Source organism: Dermacentor variabilis, chromosome 4 (assembly GCF_050947875.1).
Source record: "Dermacentor variabilis isolate Ectoservices chromosome 4, ASM5094787v1, whole genome shotgun sequence".
Lineage (NCBI taxonomy): Eukaryota > Metazoa > Arthropoda > Arachnida > Ixodida > Ixodidae > Dermacentor > Dermacentor variabilis.
This window is the reverse complement of record NC_134571.1, coordinates 134437669-134455931: the sequence shown is the minus strand read 5'-3', so window position 1 is coordinate 134455931 and position 18263 is coordinate 134437669. Positions and strand designations below refer to the sequence as shown.

Sequence of the window (18263 nt, the reverse complement as noted above, 5' to 3'; positions counted from 1 at the left end):
AGTATTTATTTGATGCTTAACCATTGAAGTCTGGCCCAATTGGCGATTGTCGAGGTCGAAGATGTCGTGGTAGGAAACGAAAAGACGACACGGAGCTGCGGCTAGTTCAGGCAATAGGTCCGTAGCAATCATGGGACTAAATGGTACGTCAGGGCAAATAACATCCTGTGGATATGGTGAAGAATGAGCAGACGTCTACTGAAAAAGTCGCGATGTGGTCATCTCCGATAGCAGGCCGTGTGGAAACCGATATGCCTCGGGGCAGAACTTCCTTTGTCAGGCCAAAATTGACGACGAGGAGGCATGCCGGGTTAAAGGCGACGGCGATGACGGAGTGGGGCACAGTGATATTGCGCATCAAAAGGACACCAGGAACAGGTGTGGCGACATAAGCACCATCGGGCACTGGAAAAGATCCGAGGATTAGGTCATGAAAACAATTGGTCAGCACTGTAAAAAGAACAACAGTGTTGTGGTCGGCGATACTTATACGAGAAGTACACATTCCAGTGACGTCAACAGTGCTGCCATCAGCCACGCGTACGGCTCGTGTAGTAGCAGGCGTGAGAACCTTCCTCAGTCGATGACGGCGGTTGCAACTCATTATGGGCACCTGGGCTCCAGTATCTATCAACGCCATCAAAGGGACCACCCGTCGACGCGAACATCAAGTAAGTTCTGGTTCGTTGGGAGCGTCAACGGAGGATTTCGACACGATGAAGATAGTGCAGCAATATGGTATAGAAGTGAAAGAAAGCTTGGTGTGGGATCCGCCATTTGTTTCATTCTGAACCTGTTCCATAGGGTCCAGAGTTGCCAAGACGTCGGGAAGGGAGGTCGCAACTGGGACTAGGAGATCATTGTTCTTCGACCACCCCCGGTCATACCACGTCAGCGAGCACGCGGCCCGATACACCACTGTGTTGGCAATATTACTCGTTGTGTGATCTGTGGTTCAATGGTTGTGTACATCTATACCTTTACAAAAGCTTAGTTATTTGCACTTATTTTTATCCCCTGTAGCGGTTGCGAAGGCTGTGCATTTGAACAACAACGAAAAGTCACTAAAAATCAGACACACAGGAACAGTACGAGCGCTAACTTCCAATGTATTTTCCCTATACAACACTTTTATGCGCCAGAAAGCATATCATTTAGACAACTGGTGCCAGCGTCTCACAAACGCTAGCTCTTTATCGCAGAGGAAAGTAGGAGGTGTGGTCACACATGTGCGTCCTGTTGTGCTTATATTTTCAGCTTCAATGATCTCTCAAGTTACCCTGTTTTGCTTATTACTATGGCAACATATTTATCAAGGAAAGGTTCGCACTTTTTTGACTCGCAAGAAAGGATATGATCAGTAAGTATTCCTCCTTGCCCGTATCTGATATTGCTAGCATGTACATAAGGCACCCGTTAAAGCATCTGCCGGTCGGTCCGATATAGTGGTTTCCGCATGACCAGGGAATCAGGTACAAAACACCTTCATCGAAAGTGACGTAAGGTTTTTGATGTCTTACCATGCATCCTCGCACTTCGTTGTTGCCAGCCTTTCCTATCTTAAATGTAGCCTCCAGCATCGTCCCTACTTCCTGGCTGCCCGTGTAGACAGCGAGCAAAAAGCCATGGTGGTGCAGGCTCATGATTGCTCCTATCACCTCACGTATGGCTTCGAGTTGTACATGGCAAGAGCGTTTCTTTAAGTTACATGTATTATCGGAGATAGTACATGTAACTGTAGTCACTGGACCGTCCCGCACGGTCGCGGAGCGGCTGGCAGCGCTTCCTAACGCGCTCTCGTGTGACGTGCCTGACCACGAGACCAGCGCAAGGCGCGTGCGCCTTCCTCCTTATCTGCAAGCATGTCAATTTTACCGCTCCAAGCTACCGCTAATCGGTCGCCAAGGCGCGCCGGTAGTCGTCGTTGCAGCACTGCCGCTCTTTACTCATCGTCGCATCGCCGTTCACAGGCGCCTTAGGCTCGCTTGCCCTGGGAGTTGCGCACGACCATGACAACGCTAGTAGCTCACCTCCCCCATTCTGTTGAGCGCAGCGTATCAAAAAGTCATTGTAAAGAAATAAAGAATGTCACAAAGAACACATTTCCAGAGCGCCAGTCTCGCGCTCATCCATGTTTACGTTTGAACGGTCACGCAAATAGTGTAATTCGAGCGAGCACTGCCGATGGCCTATATGTTCTGGGGATGTGTGAATGTTCAGTTTTCGAATATCAACATTCATGCATTTGATTGCGTAAAAGCTGATTTTATGGCGTTTAACGTCCCAAAGACACTCAGGTTAAGAGGGGCGCTGTAGTGGAGGGCCCAGAATAATTTTGACGACTTGGGATTCTTTAACGCGCACTGAGAAGGCACAGTACACGGGCGCCTTGTGTTTCGGCTCCGTCGAAACGCCACCGCCGCGACCGGTACAACTGAACCGCCGCGGGGAGAGGGGAGGGGGAATTTGGTAAACTAATGAGTCGAAAATTTATTCGAAACGAAACAAATTTTTTCTGATGCTCTCGAATATTTTTCGAATAAGTGGCGGAAAATTCGGCTAGGGTGCTGACCAGCTTATTGACAACTTTAAAAGAAGGCGACCACTTCGATGCAGCACAACGTGCTTCCGAAGTACTTTAAAGCTATTTCTTATGGTATTAAATGATAGCTGTGAAAATTTACACATGCAAATATATTTTATATGTTTTACTAATTAGCGGCACGCCGACTACAATTAAGGTCAGTCAAATCATTATAAAGGCGGTGTTAAACGGTACAATGATGTGTGGTATATTGGTATCCTGTAATGATTCTCAACCTCACATTTGTCATGGCGTGCCTGGTTATGCTCGAAAGAGCTAACAGCACAACTAGCCTTTGTACGACAGGCGGAGGAGCTCTTGAGCGCCTAATTTCTCGCCAAATAACTTGTAGCTCTCGTTGTTATGTCCCTGTTGATATTTAAAATTTCTGATTACCATTAACGAATACTTACTACTCACTGTCGGCACCCGGTTAGCACTTCGTAGTTGCTTGAATTGATTGAGATATTGGCACTTTGAGTGCCGAAGAACCTATATGCCAAATGCATTCCAATGTAGTGGATAGCCTAGAACTGTCATACAGTCATAGTGATGCCCGCCACGTTACACCTGTCGCATATGCGAATTGCTTGAAAGTCGAGCTACCGTGGCTTTTCGTTCTCATCACACACGCCTTCCATAAGCAGGCATGGGGCGTGCTGTGGCCTCCCTCGTATGCCTGAGGCAGGAGACAGACATGTCCTACAGGACAATCCACACGAGACAACCGCAGTGATCATGCTGTGGAAGTTTAGAATATTGTTCCCGGAGCGGCTAAAGATGCAGCAATGAAAGCCTATGCAAGCAACGAAAATTTGCGCTAAGTTTTTGCGACAAAATCTGTAGCTGTGACAAAACTACAGCCGTTATCGTAACATCCGCTAAAGCGTATGTAGTTTCGACACTCAGCTTTCGATTGATGCCTATCTCGACTCTCTACACATGGTATAACACTGTTTGCAAAAGCGATCTTTAAAACGCAGTCGTCCTATTGACGTTTTAGAGAGTGTATAACAGACAGTTGCGCTTGTTTCTCTTTTCCCTTTCTTGAACCGGGACTGTTAGTTATGATGATCCAGACTGCGACGACGAAAACGCCTTTTCTTTTTCGTCGGTACTTTCACCTCGGCGACCATTTCAGAAGTGCAAGTGAGCGGCAATCGAGCTTTGGCACAGTCTCACTTGCCAATTGACGAATTTGATTGCTATTGCGACTGCCTGTGAATCTTGCAAATCATTGGTCTGCTTTTACGACGATCTTGTTGTAGGCAGGTAGTTGTAGGTAGTGGAAAACATATAACCCGTTTTTGTGCTCTGATTTCAGTGAATATCATGGCGGCGAAAGTTCCACTAGAAGAAAGATGGTGTGTTCAGCACTTTTTTATAGAAGGTGTCTCTAAAAGGGAAATTTGCCGGCGCACTCAAAGAGCAAGAGGAACTATGAACATAATAATGAGAGCCTTCAGAGGTGGGAAAGGTTGGCTCGGTGACGCCCAGCGCAGCGGCCGACCACGGGCAACGACCGAGGAAGTGGACAGACTGCGGTAGTTGCTGACCCATTCCTCTGCGCGAAAGAACTGAACAACATATCCAGCTTTTCGGGACACGTACGAAGTAGCGCCCCAAGCGGCCCGGCACGAAGCTAGCACGTTTTCAAGGCAACGAGCGGGTTTTTCGCGAATAATTAAAGCTGCCGGTCGATTATAGAAGAAGGCAGGAGACAGACATGTTCTAGAAGACAACCACACGAGACAACCTCAGTGATCACGCTGTGGAAGTTTAGAATTTTGTTCCCAGAGCGGCTAAAGATGCAGCGATGAAAGCCTATGGGAGCAACAAAAATTTGGGCAAAATTTTCACGACGAAATCTGTAGCTGTGATAAAACTACAGCCGTTATCGTAGCATCCGCAAAAGCGTATGTAGTTTCGACACTTAGCTTTCGATTGATGCCTATCTCGACTCTCGACACATGGTGTAACACTGTTTGCAAAAGCGATCTTTAAAACACCGTCATACTAATTCACCTGGTATGAATAAAAATTCGGGCGTTTAATCGCTCGCACCTATCGTTCCGCGTCATGTTGCCAACAGTTCGATGCCGTGTTGCGCGACATTTTTTTTTTCGATGGCATGTAGGACTGAGTTGGAGTCTCCAACCAGATGGCCTAAACATCAAATTCAAGTTTTGGTCTCGGTTTTCGTTTTTTCAGGAGTGCTCTTCAAATATTATATTTTCTATTTTTACTTCCTAAAACTTAGCAATGGGTTGCTCATTTGTTAAATTATCGTTTTCATTATCGGATTTCATTCCTTGGACAACATAACAACAAGCATGCGCTTGTTTATGTGTTAAAAAAGAAACATCGTGCCTTGTAGCATGGACATATAAGTAATTCTGGACATTGCACCTTCACCATACTGTGGAACTTCACGGCAGTGAAAATGCGTAACTGAATGGGCAAGGTTTTAGAAAATTTTATTTAAATATATCGGCTGAGTACCTACAAGTTTCAACGGACTGCGCTGAGAATGCAGATCCCTTCTCAGCGCAGTCAACATATGCACTTACGGCACTTAGTCGTAACATTGGCGGTGCGGCAAAAGAGTGTTTTGGTCAGGAATGGGCACTTATGTCACACGGCACGAGCAAATGGTTTTGCACCCTCTCGGCGGAGGGCGCATTGACATGAAGAAGCTCCAAATTTAAACTGCAATGCGTTTTATAACAGCTGGTGTGTGAACGGTAATTCTAGAGTGAATGTCATCGAGTCTGTTTGCACGGGCATGTTTTTGTGAGGTGGCAGGGGAGGAGAGGGAGTGCGTCAGTACATAGCCAGTGGCCTCAGCTGTTGAGAAGTTCGACTATCAGGGCGGCGTAGAAGGCGTACAATGAAGGTACTTGACGCTTGTGAACGCCATTTTCCGGAGAAAAAGAAGCGGCCCTGTTGCCCAAACACAACCAGTTCGCGCTCTCGCAATAGCGAAGGATACTTCACAATTAGTGATTGCTGAGGAAGTCTGCTAAGTTATAACTAGAACCAGCGTATCTTTTACTTGTGCGGAGTTTCAATTTTCATTTGAAGTGCCGAAAGAAAAAGCTCTTGGGTGTTTTCAGTCACAGCATGCACAATTAAACTACGAATTCTCTATGATTGAGCTAAAAGGTGCGCTTGGGTCTTGTCAGACAAAAACTGCTGCAGGTCCAGATTTCATTACATAGAGTATTATTGCAAAACGTGGGACCTAATGGTCGATTGGCACTTTTGGAATTACTCAATGACTTGTGCAAAAAGGAGTGTGTCCCTGACTCCTAGAAAACAACACCTGGGATATCTATATCGAAGCCTGGTAAAGCTCCTTTTTGTCTTGAGTCTTTTCTTCCTTTGAGCCTGACGATCTGTTAATGGAAGGTCATGGAGAAAATGATTGACACTAGGCTGCAATGGTGGTGTGAGCAAATAGAAGCACTTCCCGATCACATGACAGGAATTCGAAGGCCGCGATGCAGTAATCGAGAGATGTATTTTTCCGGAATTCATTATATGTCTGCCAGCGTGCACGGCATCACTCTGGCAATTGACATAAATGAATTCACTCGCAATGAGGTGGAGATTATCTTCCCCTTGTGTGCGCTTATATTCGCCAGCAGTGCGCAGTAAACGTTAGGTGAAGGCGAGTGGTTCGTCATTTGTATCCTTACCTAATTGTTCCGTCATTCGCACTTTCTTTTACTTCATTATAGGATGTTTGGGGAGGCAGGAATAGTGAGCAGAAATAATTTATACGAAATAGAATCGTAACCGAGGAAAGAAGGACGCATCCGAAGGTCGACTAAGGCATTACATGAGCAGGACAGTTGGAGACTGCTCGAAGTGTCGTTTGTACAACAACAAACACAAAATATGATGATCACGTTGACGTGATTAGGATGATGTTAATGGTCTTCTCAATTAACAGGGCCGTGGCAGCGAACTGTAGAGCTTTTTTAATGCACTGCATGTGAAACCATGCGCGTTGCACAGCAAGCTAACAACAGTTGAGCGCATTCGGTTGGGTAAAAAATAACTGATCTCTCGGAGTTATCAAAGCTGATATCGAAGGCCGTCTTCTTGTGTCTTACCAGTCATCTGATGTCATAGCAAAACAAACCCATTGATAACTGCTTGGATATGGACTGAATCGCACACAGTGTTCGCCATGTATTTGAGCAATACACGCGCTATTAGAGTGAGTGTATGACATTTTAGGTGTGGCTGAGCGAGCAAATGCGGTGCGCGTTTTTTGTGGCTTTTGTGTTGCACCACATCTGGAATATATGCTGGCGAATTGAACGGTTCCTATGAGGTACAAAAGGCGCTGGCGAAGTAACTAAAGCCACAGTAACATATATTGGGCTTCGTTATTGCGTTTTGCTGCCTTCTAAATATCCTCAGGGGTTTCCTGCGGCTCTTCGTAACGAGGTTATTGCGACTTCTTACCGATCTTTAACGCTAATCAGTGTTAGCAGTAACTCTTGAAGGCAGTAATAAAAACACACAAGAATGTGCTTTGTCAATCCAGAAATCATCACCATGGTATTAAGTAGTTTAGCTGTCAAAATAAATTTTATTGGAGTGAACGCGCACAGGACATTGGTAAATAAATTCAGTGAATCTAAACTGGACTGGAATGCTAGTTTTCTTCATATTTTACGTACTTTTTTCACCTCCGACTAATTATGAAGAGGTATGGTACATACCTGGTAGGAGCGCTGTGATGAATATCGCGAATTGAAGTGGCCACATGGGAGAACAAGGTTCTGCTTTAAGCTATGGGTATTTTAGGCTGCCTGTGCGGTTTTAGCTCTGTATGTGCTATTCTAAATGCGCATTTCTCATACTATTGTTAGATGCGAACAATGAGATGCTTGATCATTGTCAAACTCTACAAACAGTGGAAATTGCCAGTTTCTTCCAATAGATGAGTGTGAACACAGGTAACTTCGCATCGCCAATTTTCTACACTGCTTCTGCTATGTTGTTTTGCCATCACGCGATCACTTCCCACCTTTTCACAGCTATTCCTGGAATTCTTAGTTTCCAGCTCGATACAAAAAAAAAAAAAACGCGAGCTGTTATTGTGTTTACCGGAATGCTTTGTTGCAACTTCCCGGAACGTCACTTGCAAGCTTCTCTCTTGGTACAGAAGCGAACACATTGTGTGCCTGGACGGACTGTTATGTACATATATACGGTCGTGGTTCAGAGACTGTGCCATCCGTGCACTGCGATTCGGCGTACTTACTTACTGACCGGTCCCCAGTTCTCACAAATGAGCACTTTGGTTTTATTACCGTTATTATTATATACGCGAAGTGAGTGGTGAAATTTACGTGCTACTGTGGAGAAACAACAACTTTTCACAAACATAATAGAAGTCAGACTCTCTGTCAACTGCTCCTTTCCAGCAGAGCTCATATTAGTTATGTCAAGCAATCGGGGGGCTCCTAATACACAATGTAGGTCAGGGTCTCTTGAAGTAGCAGCAATTTACAAATTGAAAGCAAAATAGACCCCGTATGGTAGAAGTTTCAAGTTTCTTTCTTTTTACCACTCCAATGCACACAAAACTGGTATATGAGCGACAAGGATAGCCGAGAAAAAGCTTCATTTTGGCCACTTGACTGCAACCACCACCCTATAAAACATGAAGGCCGGAACTACGGTGCTGGAGATTGCACGTAACATCTTGCAAAGAATACACAACTACAAATTTTACAAATGTATTTTAGAGACGCTAATTTCTCTACAATATAAAAGAACGTTACTGAGCTGTACATTGAACCTATCATTTTTATCATAGCCTTTCTTCATCGAGCAAGTAAAGTTTCGCGCGTCCATATAAACAAGTTTAGCACACTGTGTAGCGAATAATGTTGCAGTTGTAGCAGTGGTTAGTGTTGTTTGCTAGACGAGAATTTTGGTTTGAAATTTGCTAAGCTTAGTATGTGCAGGCGTTCTTGAATACCTGCATATGGAAAGGATTTTAAATCTTGGTACACATAAAACTATATAATGTTTACCACTTTAGGTTTCATAAACAGGTCGGAGCTGTGTGAATTATACTGCAAACTAGCAATCGGACGCAAGGTCTTCTTTCTTTCTTTCTTTATTTATTTTTATTTAGCAAATACTGGCGGCCTGTATTACAAGCCTTAGGCAGGAGTGGGGTACAAAAATAATAGGAAAAGAGAAAACGTACATTGCAACAAAAGAAGCAACAACGAGACTCGACCAGAGTCCAAAACACAGTAGAATCAAAAATCAAAACACTCGACTCAAAACAAATTACATATGTGCCCTATTGTTCACTCAGGGCTTGTAAAAACAAGTTCACCGTTTCGGAACTGACCACGTTTCCAGGTAGATTATTCTATTGAACAATGGTGCGGGGAAAAAATGAGTATTTAAAAACATTTGTTTTACACAAAAATGCGCCGACTCTTTTGAAATGATAGGAAGGCGTAGGGCGGTGGGTACGGGGCTCAACAAAAATGTCTTCCTCTAGTTTTATTTTATTTTTTATGTTTTATTAGTATTACTTTAGTATTACTTTTAATTTCTTATCTATTCACGATTTGTAAGTTAACAATTGGCGAGACTAAACAAAATTGATGGCAGCAGGCACGGAATTTACTAATGGTAAAGTCATGCACCACCCTATCTCTACTACAGAGACGTTCTTTGCATAAGCGTAAACACGAGAATGCAAACAACAGAGAGCAACAGACTTGGGGTAGTTGGCCAGAGAGCACCATGAATGCCTATTTTTGAAAATCCATATAAGAAACCGAAGCTTTTGCCCATTTGTGGTTTGCATTTCTGTGTAGTTATTTACGAAAAGAAAAGAGATAGCTTCGTTGTCATGTAGTCTAAGCTTAGGGTAAATAAAAGTGGATCTTTGTTTAGAAGCAGTAGTTTATTAATATAGAGCAATATACGCAACAGCGCTGTCAGCCTTAAGATCATGCTGCGTAAATACGGTGTTCTTCTGTCTGGTATGGTACATACAGACATGCTTTACTCTTAATACCCATTTAGCTGTGCTGGATGTGTATTGCAATGCCATTAATACGGACGCTTGAGTTGCAATCGCGCTGTCGGCGTCAGCGTTGTCGCGCGTTTCAGTTCCATGGGGCATGCGCGGCGCTCACGCGGTAGGTTAGAGCGAGAATCTCCAGAAACTCAAACTGCAATCGGCTGCAAAAATAAAAAAAAAACGATTCGCATCGCCAACCCTACTCGTGTTTGTCTTCGCGGTGGAGCAAGGGCAGCAACCTTCGTTGCTGGCATGAGTGCGTTGCTCACGCACATTACAAGCACGCCAATGTTGCATAATGTAAGACATGCAGACACGGACACAACAGAGCCAGACAACACAAACGCCAACTATCAACTGAAGTGCAAATTATGGCGGAAAACAAAGTCGACACAAAACTTATCTGTGCATTCTCAGGTATAGTAGCGCCACCTGTCAATCAGGCACACTTGCGGACCTACGTGAAAGATAACTGTTTAGACATTCCATTTCTACTCTATGAAAGTTAATCGAATGCACGCTCGCGAATGCTCTTCCACTGTATACTGTTGATCTGCCAAGCCATGACTATTAGAAACTTTCTTCTTCTTTGTGCCTGCACTCAGCAACGCATCTCTACGCACTCTTCGAATCCACCCTGTGCGTTATTATTCGGCCTGTCGTGATCACGTACATAAAGTTAACGTCCCCCGTCATACCACCGTCGCGTGCTCACAATCATTCCTTCCTAGGACTTCAGTCGACTGGAATAATCTACCTACATAATTAGTAAGCATCAGTGATTCCACTGTTTTTAAGATTCCACTAATCAAAATAATATAAGGTATGGTGATAATTAGGTACTTTTTCGTGAACATTGTCTGGTGGCTAAAGTGTACTCTTTCTGTATTTTCATATTATGTAAGTCTGTTTTTGGTTTTTATCAATACATTACTAGTTTTTTCATGTCTATTTCGTTCCCTGCAATGGGAATTCCTAGAGCTAATCCTCTATTTTTTACTCTTAGAATGTATTCTCGCCCCTCCCCTCTACAATGTACAACTACGTACCTTGAGGGTATCACATATAAATAAACAAATAAATACATTGAAATTGCGCGTCTATTAGAAGTACGTTATCCTTGCGTTGCCGGAGCCACTGTCGCGGAAAGCTTAAAAAATCCATAATTTCGTCAAGATTGAACATGGTAGCAGAAAGTAACAATAACAGCAGAGTCGTAGGTAATCCATACGTACATTCCGTATCGCATAGACTAAAGAAAGCGGAAAGTAGGTGCGGTGTTAACATTGTTTTCACGGCTGCCAATAAGCGAGGCAAGATTTGTGCCACCGTGCAGAGAATAAATCAATGAACAGGTAAAAGACAAAAGGTGGACAGACACTTGCTTCTTAAAACATTCGAAAAATTCATGGACTGCCGTACTTGTGTGGCATATAGTGTCCCTTGAAGTTGCAGCCGCTTCTACGTGTAGCGAATACAGGCCATTGTGCTAATCAAACTTTAGTGGAACATTAAGGTCGTGAACCGGAAGATCTCGCTCTAATGTTTCTTTGCACTGTCGAGGCTGCAAATGCACGCGCAATCTTGATGACTGCGCTGGTCTGTACAGGCAGAAGAACGAAGAAGCGCGTCTAGTAGTCGCGGCTTGGAATATAAAGAGTATGTAGAAGCGCATGCGTGAGCGTGCGGTTGATTAACTTACATAAAGGAGAAATGAAATGCCTAAACAGTTAGCTCTCGCGTAGCCCTGGACGTGTGCCTGATCGACACGGGGCGGTGCCATACCTGAGCATGCGCAGGTGTGTGTAGTGTCTACTTTCTTTTTCCCCTTCAATAGATCTTAGCCTAGTTTCCCCGTCACTACTGTCTGAATTTGAATGGGAAGTTAACAACAATCCTTACGGAAGTGACCACTTCCCCATACTACTAAGATCACCTAAAGATATCGAATATCCACCACAGGCTCCTAGGTGGAAGGTTGACACAGCTGACTGGGAGAAATTCCGCACCCTAACTAGTATATCATGGGATGACATGTCCTCGTTAGAAATTGATGCTGCTGTTGAATATTTTACAGCCTTTATAATAGATGCCGCATCAAAATGCATATCAGAAATAAATGGCCTGGCATGCAAACGGCGTGTCCCGTGGTGGAACGACAGTTGTAGAATCGCTCGTAAAAAACAGAACAAAGCGTGGGGGTTGCTACGCGCGTCTCCCACTGCGGAGAATCTTATTAACTTTAAGAAAGTGAAGTCCCAGGGCAGGAGAACCCGCCGACAGGCTAAAAGAGAAAGTTGGGAAAAGTTCTTATCAAGTATAAATTCCTATACAGATGAGGCCAAAGTATGGAACAAAGTTAATAGGATAAAAGGGCGACAAACATATTCACTTCCTCTGGTAAACAAACAAGGTGAAACACTGAAAGATCAGGCCGACTCACTTGGGGAGCATTTCGAGAGCGTGTCGAGCTCAACCCATTATTCTCAGTCCTTTCTCAAATATAAACAGATAGAAGAATGTAAGCCAATAATTAGGAACTCCAGACAGAATGAACCCTATAACCGGCCTTTCAGTATTGCCGAGTTGAGAGCTGCCTTGAACACATGCAAAAGCACTGCACCGGGACCTGACAGAGTCATGTATGATATGATCAGAAACTTACATGCTGACACACAAGTTACACTACTCACACTTTACAACACTATTTTAGCTGCGGGATACCTCCCATCTACATGGAAAGAGGCGATTGTCGTTCCTGTCCTGAAGCACGGAAAAGACCCCTCCTTGACAGCAAGTTATCGTCCAATAGCTCTTACGAATTGTTTGTGTCAGCTCTTTGAAAAAATGATTAATCACAGACTCATACACTTCCTTGAATTCAACAATATACTCGATCCCTATCAGTGTGGCTTCAGAGAAGGGCGGTCAACAACAGATCATCTTGTGCGCATTGAAGGACATATTCGCGATGCCTTTGTACACAAACAGTATTTCCTCTCCATATTCCTCGATATGGAGAAGGCATATGATACAACATGGCGCTACGGGATCTTGCGAGATTTGTCGGGAATGGGCATCTGTGGAAATATGTTGAAAATAATTGAAAGCTATTTGTCCAATCGTACCTTTCGTGTAAAAGTCGGCAATGCACTGTCACGTCCCTTTACTCAGGAATCTGGTGTACCCCAGGGAGGCGTGCTCAGCTGCACTCTCTTTATTGTTAAGATGAACAAACTACGTGCTTCACTACCACCTGCCATCTTTTATTCCGTATACGTAGACGATATACAAATAGGCTTCAAATCCTGCAACCTCACAGTATGCGAAAGACAGGTACAGCAGGGCTTAAACAAAGTGTCCAAATGGGCAGACCAAAACTGATTTAAGGTCAACCCCCACAAAAGTTCTTGTGTTCTCTTCACAAGAAAGAGAGGCCTGGTCGCAGATCCTTGTGTAGAACTGGGCGGACAACAAATTCCTGTCAACAAAGAACACAAATTCCTAGGTGTTATTCTTGACTCCAGGCTCACTTTCATTCCTCACTTAAAACATCTTAAAGAAAAATGCCTTAGAACAATGAACATACTTAAAGTACTATCCCACACAACGTGGGGTAGCGACAGACAGTGTTTATTGAATATTTACAGGAGCCTAGTTCGATCACGGTTAGATTATGGTGCCGTAGTATACCACTCTGCCGCATCGAGCGCGCTTAAGATGTTAGATCCCGTACACCATCTGGGTATCCGTCTGGCCACTGGCGCATTTAGGACAAGCCCTGTTGAAAGTTTATATGTAGAGTCAAATGAGTGGCCACTCCATCTTCAGCGAACCAACATCAGCTTAACGTATTTTCTCAAGGTTCGCTCTAATAAGGAACATCCGTGTTTTACAACCATTAACGACTTCACGTGTGAAACACTTTTTAATAACAGACCCTCTATGAGACTTCCTTTCTCACTGCGTGCAAGAGAACTTAGCAAGGAAATGGATGTCCCAATTCTCGAACAACGCCTAATGCCTCCAGCTAAGCTAGTACCGCCCTGGGAGTGGCAGCTGATAGAGTGTGACACATCCTTTGTAGAGGTCACTAAACATGCGCCAGAGACACATATCAAAATGCATTTCTTGGAGCTCCAGTACAAGTACTCGTGCACAGAGTTTTACACAGACGCTTCTAAGTCGCATGCCGGGGTGTCCTACGCAGCCATTGGTCCATCCTTCTCGGAATCCGGTGTACTGCACCCTGAAACAAGTATATTTACGGCTGAGGCCCATGCACTACTGTCGGCTGTGAAACATATTAGAAAATCAAATATTCAAAAAACAATTTTATTTACAGACTCCCTAAGCGTCGTGAAAGCCTTGAAGTCACACTGTAAACAAAGAAACCCCGTAATTACTGAGCTCTATTCCATTCTCTGTAGAGCGTATATGTTTAACCAGCATGTCATTGTATGCTGGGTGCCTGGACATAGGGGCATTGAGGGTAACGTTCTAGCAGACCAGATGGCCACATCAATTTCATTGCATACAGTTAATCCTACCGCTTCGGTCCCTGTCACAGACCTGAAGCCTTTTTTAAGAAGGAAACTGCGAAACCACTGGCAACGTAAGTGGGACGCAGAAGTAAACAACAAACTGCACGTGATAAAACCACAATTAGGTTCTTGGCCCTCCGTAACACAATCACGCCGGACAGATGTCCTATTCTGTCGTCTAAGAATAGGACACACATTTGGCACACATAACTTTTTACTCACCGGAAACGAGCCTCCAACCTGTGGTAGATGCGGGGAGAGGCTGACCGTCCTCCACGTCCTTCTGGAGTGTCGGAAAGCCGAATCTGAGAGAGAGAAACATTTTCCCTTAGCATACCGCCAGCACATCCCCCTTCATCCAGTAATGTTACTAGGCTCAGAACCGCTGTTTGACTCCAGCGCAGTCCTGGGCTTCCTGAAAGATGTTGTATTACATGTTATTAGCCCCACATGTTCATAGCGGGTCCTCTCTTCGGAGGATGCCGCTGTGATAGCTCTTTCGTATGGCACGCGCCTCTGGGCCCTTGTGTTCCAAGGGCTCCGGTGAGGCAGCAGTGCTCGAGGTAATTTTACTATCTCTTATATCTTTTATTCTGCATCATTCATTTACGATGGATTTTAATGTTCAAAGTATTCGTCATGAGTCACTGCCATAATTTTATAGCACGTAGATTTTACGCACTTTACAGCGACAATTTTTAGGCCAATTTACAGCCAAGTCACATCTCCATAATACATCGTCAACATCACCACTTGTCATGGCGCTCTTTGGCCAAACCTGGCCCTTGCGCCATTAAACACCACATATCATCATCATCTTTTTCCCCACAGTGTGCCCTTCTGTTGCTGTCGGCCCTTGTGTTCACTGGTTCTCTCCTCTTGTGTCCGTGTCGCCTTACCTTTTGTCACGATGAATCCCTACCAACTAGCTTAACTTTCTGTGGTTGGAAGCACACAAACCTTCCTGCTCAGCAGTTGCGTGACTGGTCTGAGTGGGAGCAGAGTACATGTGAAGTATGGGTTATGTAACAGTTCACTTGATGTTGATTAACGCCTACGGTTTCGTGTCGGTCTCATCTCGTGCACCGCCTAGGCGCAACAAGTGCAATGCACATCGGTGCTGTGAGGCGTTTGCTATCTGCCAAGGCGCCATTCCTTCTGCCCAGCGTGAGTTGCCTTGCGTGTTGCGCCGCGGTAATATTTCGTACCCGCGTATATTGAGAACACCGTACAAGCAGCTCAATCGTGGCGTTTAACCTTGCTATATATCTATGTCAACGCTTCGATCTTTGCGCGAAACTTCCAAAATCTTAAGGCGAAGCTTTGGTTGCTGACTAGTTCCATGCTTTCGTCTGCGTCGATCGGTCGGTCGCTGGTCGGCTTCTTGCCGAGTAGCTTTGCATTCATTTGAAGAGAAAAAAATACGAAGCGAGTCCGATAGCGTGGTTCACACTTCGGCAGTAGCCCAGTAGCCCAATGCTCTAGCCATTAGACCACAATCAAACCTACACCTCCATCGTGCCAACAACACCAACTAGCACCTTCAGGTTGTCACCACGTGTTGATTACTATAGGAGGACGATTTTCGTACCATGGCACATACTCTCCATGGTGGTTCGGTAAGTAATCTTTCGCCACATATTGTGCCACCACCTACAAGCTCTTTGCGATTATTACTGCTTGTTGATTATGATTCCTCTGCTATGGCACGTAACCACAGGAATTCAGTAAGAAGCATGTCCACGTGTCCATTATTAATATGATTTTTTTATCATAGCCCGTACCCACAGCAGTCTCTGACTAAGAAGCCGGTGGTACATATCTTCGCAACGCCTTGTAGCTCCTTGACGTGTTTGCCGAGTGTTGATGATTTCTGTACTACGGTACATACCCAGAACAGGGTACCGGCCTAGAGGCGTGTGGGCGTGTTCGTTATGATGATGATGATAATTTGTAATTGGAATATGCGACTGTGTTCCAATACTCACCGCAGACGGCTAAATAGACGGCTAAGTGGCCAGCGGTCATCTTAAGTCTCGTTCGAGTTCTCACGAAGACGTCAAAGTAGACAGCTTCGTGAAGACAGCATCGAAGTCAAAAACAACCCAGGCTACTTTGCTGTTCAAAAAAGATGGCCGCTGAGCAGGACGCTTGAAAAGCCAACAGGAACGTCGTCTGTGCACAAGAAAACGTAGACACGCTATCCTAGGGCCTTAATATAAGCTACTTCGCCTTTTTCATATGTTTTCAGGTACAAAGGCTTAGAACACAGAAATAATGTGTGCTTTTCTGAACTTTTTCTCGCAGCCGCGAGGTGGTGTTACGTCGCAGAAGCATCTTCCATGCGTCTTCCACAGAGCTTGAAACGCGTTCCATAACATGAGCTCGAAGCTGTCTCGGTTGTCTCTTAGCGGTCTACGTAGACTGTCTCCAATGCTGGCCAGAATCGGAACACGCACAAGAAAACGTAGACACGCTATCCTAGGGCCTTAATATAAGCTACTTCGCCTTTTTCATATGTTTTCAGGTACAAAGGCTTAGAACACAGAAATAATGTGTGCTTTTCTGAACTTTTTCTCGCAGCCGCGAGGTGGTGTTACGTCGCAGAAGCATCTTCCATGCGTCTTCCAGAGGGCTTGAAACGCGTTCCATAACATGAGCTCGAAGCTGTCTCGGTTGTCTCTTAGCGGTCTACGTAGACTGTCTCCAATGCTGGCCAGAATCGGAACACGCCTTGCATATTGTGTCAACACGAACTAGGTCATTCAGATGATTGTCACGCGTTAATTATGAAGATACTTTCTGTACTGCGGCACATACTGACAAGGGGGGACTGGTTGAAGAAGCGGCCGGTTCATTTAAATTAAAAGACCATCACCACTTTCAGTCCGTGAAGATGGTCGAACAGCGAAGCAGTGTTAGTTATACAGAGTGTTACACCATGGAGCTTAAACTTTGCAAGCAGTCTATATTGTATATCTTTTGTACACCATTATTTCACCTCATTTTCGCTTTTGCGTGCTTCGCGTGGTGAGTTAGGAGTGCTTTCTTTTTTGCGGTTCTCAAAGTTTCTTTTTTCTGCACGTGAGGTTTCTGTCCTTACTTTTCTGTGATTTTTTTCGCGTGCTAGTTGCTCCGCCCCTTATTTTGCGCGCCAGTAATGAGAGGAAAGTTTGGGGTGAAATGAAAACCACCATATTGCTTTTTATTCAGCTTAGGTGTAATGTATTTGCTTGGTCTTTTGTTGTCTCTTCTACTGCCTCGTCTTGAGTAGTCGCCTCTTGTGCCTGCACTGCCCGATGTGCTCTCTCCGCTTGCAGTGCTTTGTCTGGAGACGTTGAATCTGGCATTGCTTTCTCTTGAGTTGACAGCAGATGATGGCGTTTACATTCCCCAAACACAACCTTATGCTCCAAAATTAAATATGCCCGTCAAGCAAGAGAATGAATGGCTCCTACCCCCTTAAGCAATAGATCATACCCCTGTAAACGCGGCCTCCCCATTACGACGACAGAAGAGAGACAAGCGAAATTCTACGCTGAAATGACGACCGGCAATGAAGCCAGCTGTGGAACAAGACGACGACGAATGCGCGAACATTGGCACGAGCGCGTTCGTGCGGTAGTGCCGAGGTGCGCCAACTGGCCAGCTTTGGAAGACGACAGCGCTCGAGCCATTGCTGATGATGATAGTTATAGCGAAGTCCAAAAACTACGGCACAGGGTCCGCATTAAACAGCTTCGCTGTAATACGAAGAAATGAAGAGACAGACGCCCGTGTAGGATTTATCAAACTGCGTATCACACGTACGCAACAGCACATTCGCGCGCTATAGTTTCCTTTACGCCATAGACCGAGGAGTTATTAGGATAAATTTATAGCAATTCCTTAACCGCTTCACAAAAGCTTCGCTTCACATAGATTAACATTTGTGCGTTGGATCTGTATAATTCTTTTTATTGCAAAGCTGCTGCTTCACAGCGAACGTTTACACTTACCTGGCAAAGCAAATATTTACAGAACTGAGTGGAGTGGATGTCATGAGGGCGTTGCCAAG

At 44.7% G+C, this 18263-nt stretch overlaps 1 long non-coding RNA gene across 2 annotated transcripts in view; it reads right to left on the bottom strand.

Annotated features, from left to right (window-relative positions):
* The window catches only part of LOC142577956 (uncharacterized), a 90115-nt gene extending 82677 nt beyond the window's left edge, over positions 1 to 7438 (bottom strand). For both annotated transcript variants that reach the window (XR_012827113.1, XR_012827112.1), the window contains exon 1: positions 7324 to 7438. This is a non-coding gene — a long non-coding RNA (uncharacterized LOC142577956). The remainder of the gene's footprint in view (positions 1 to 7323) is intronic.
* Positions 7439 to 18263: the final 10825 nt, after the last annotated feature.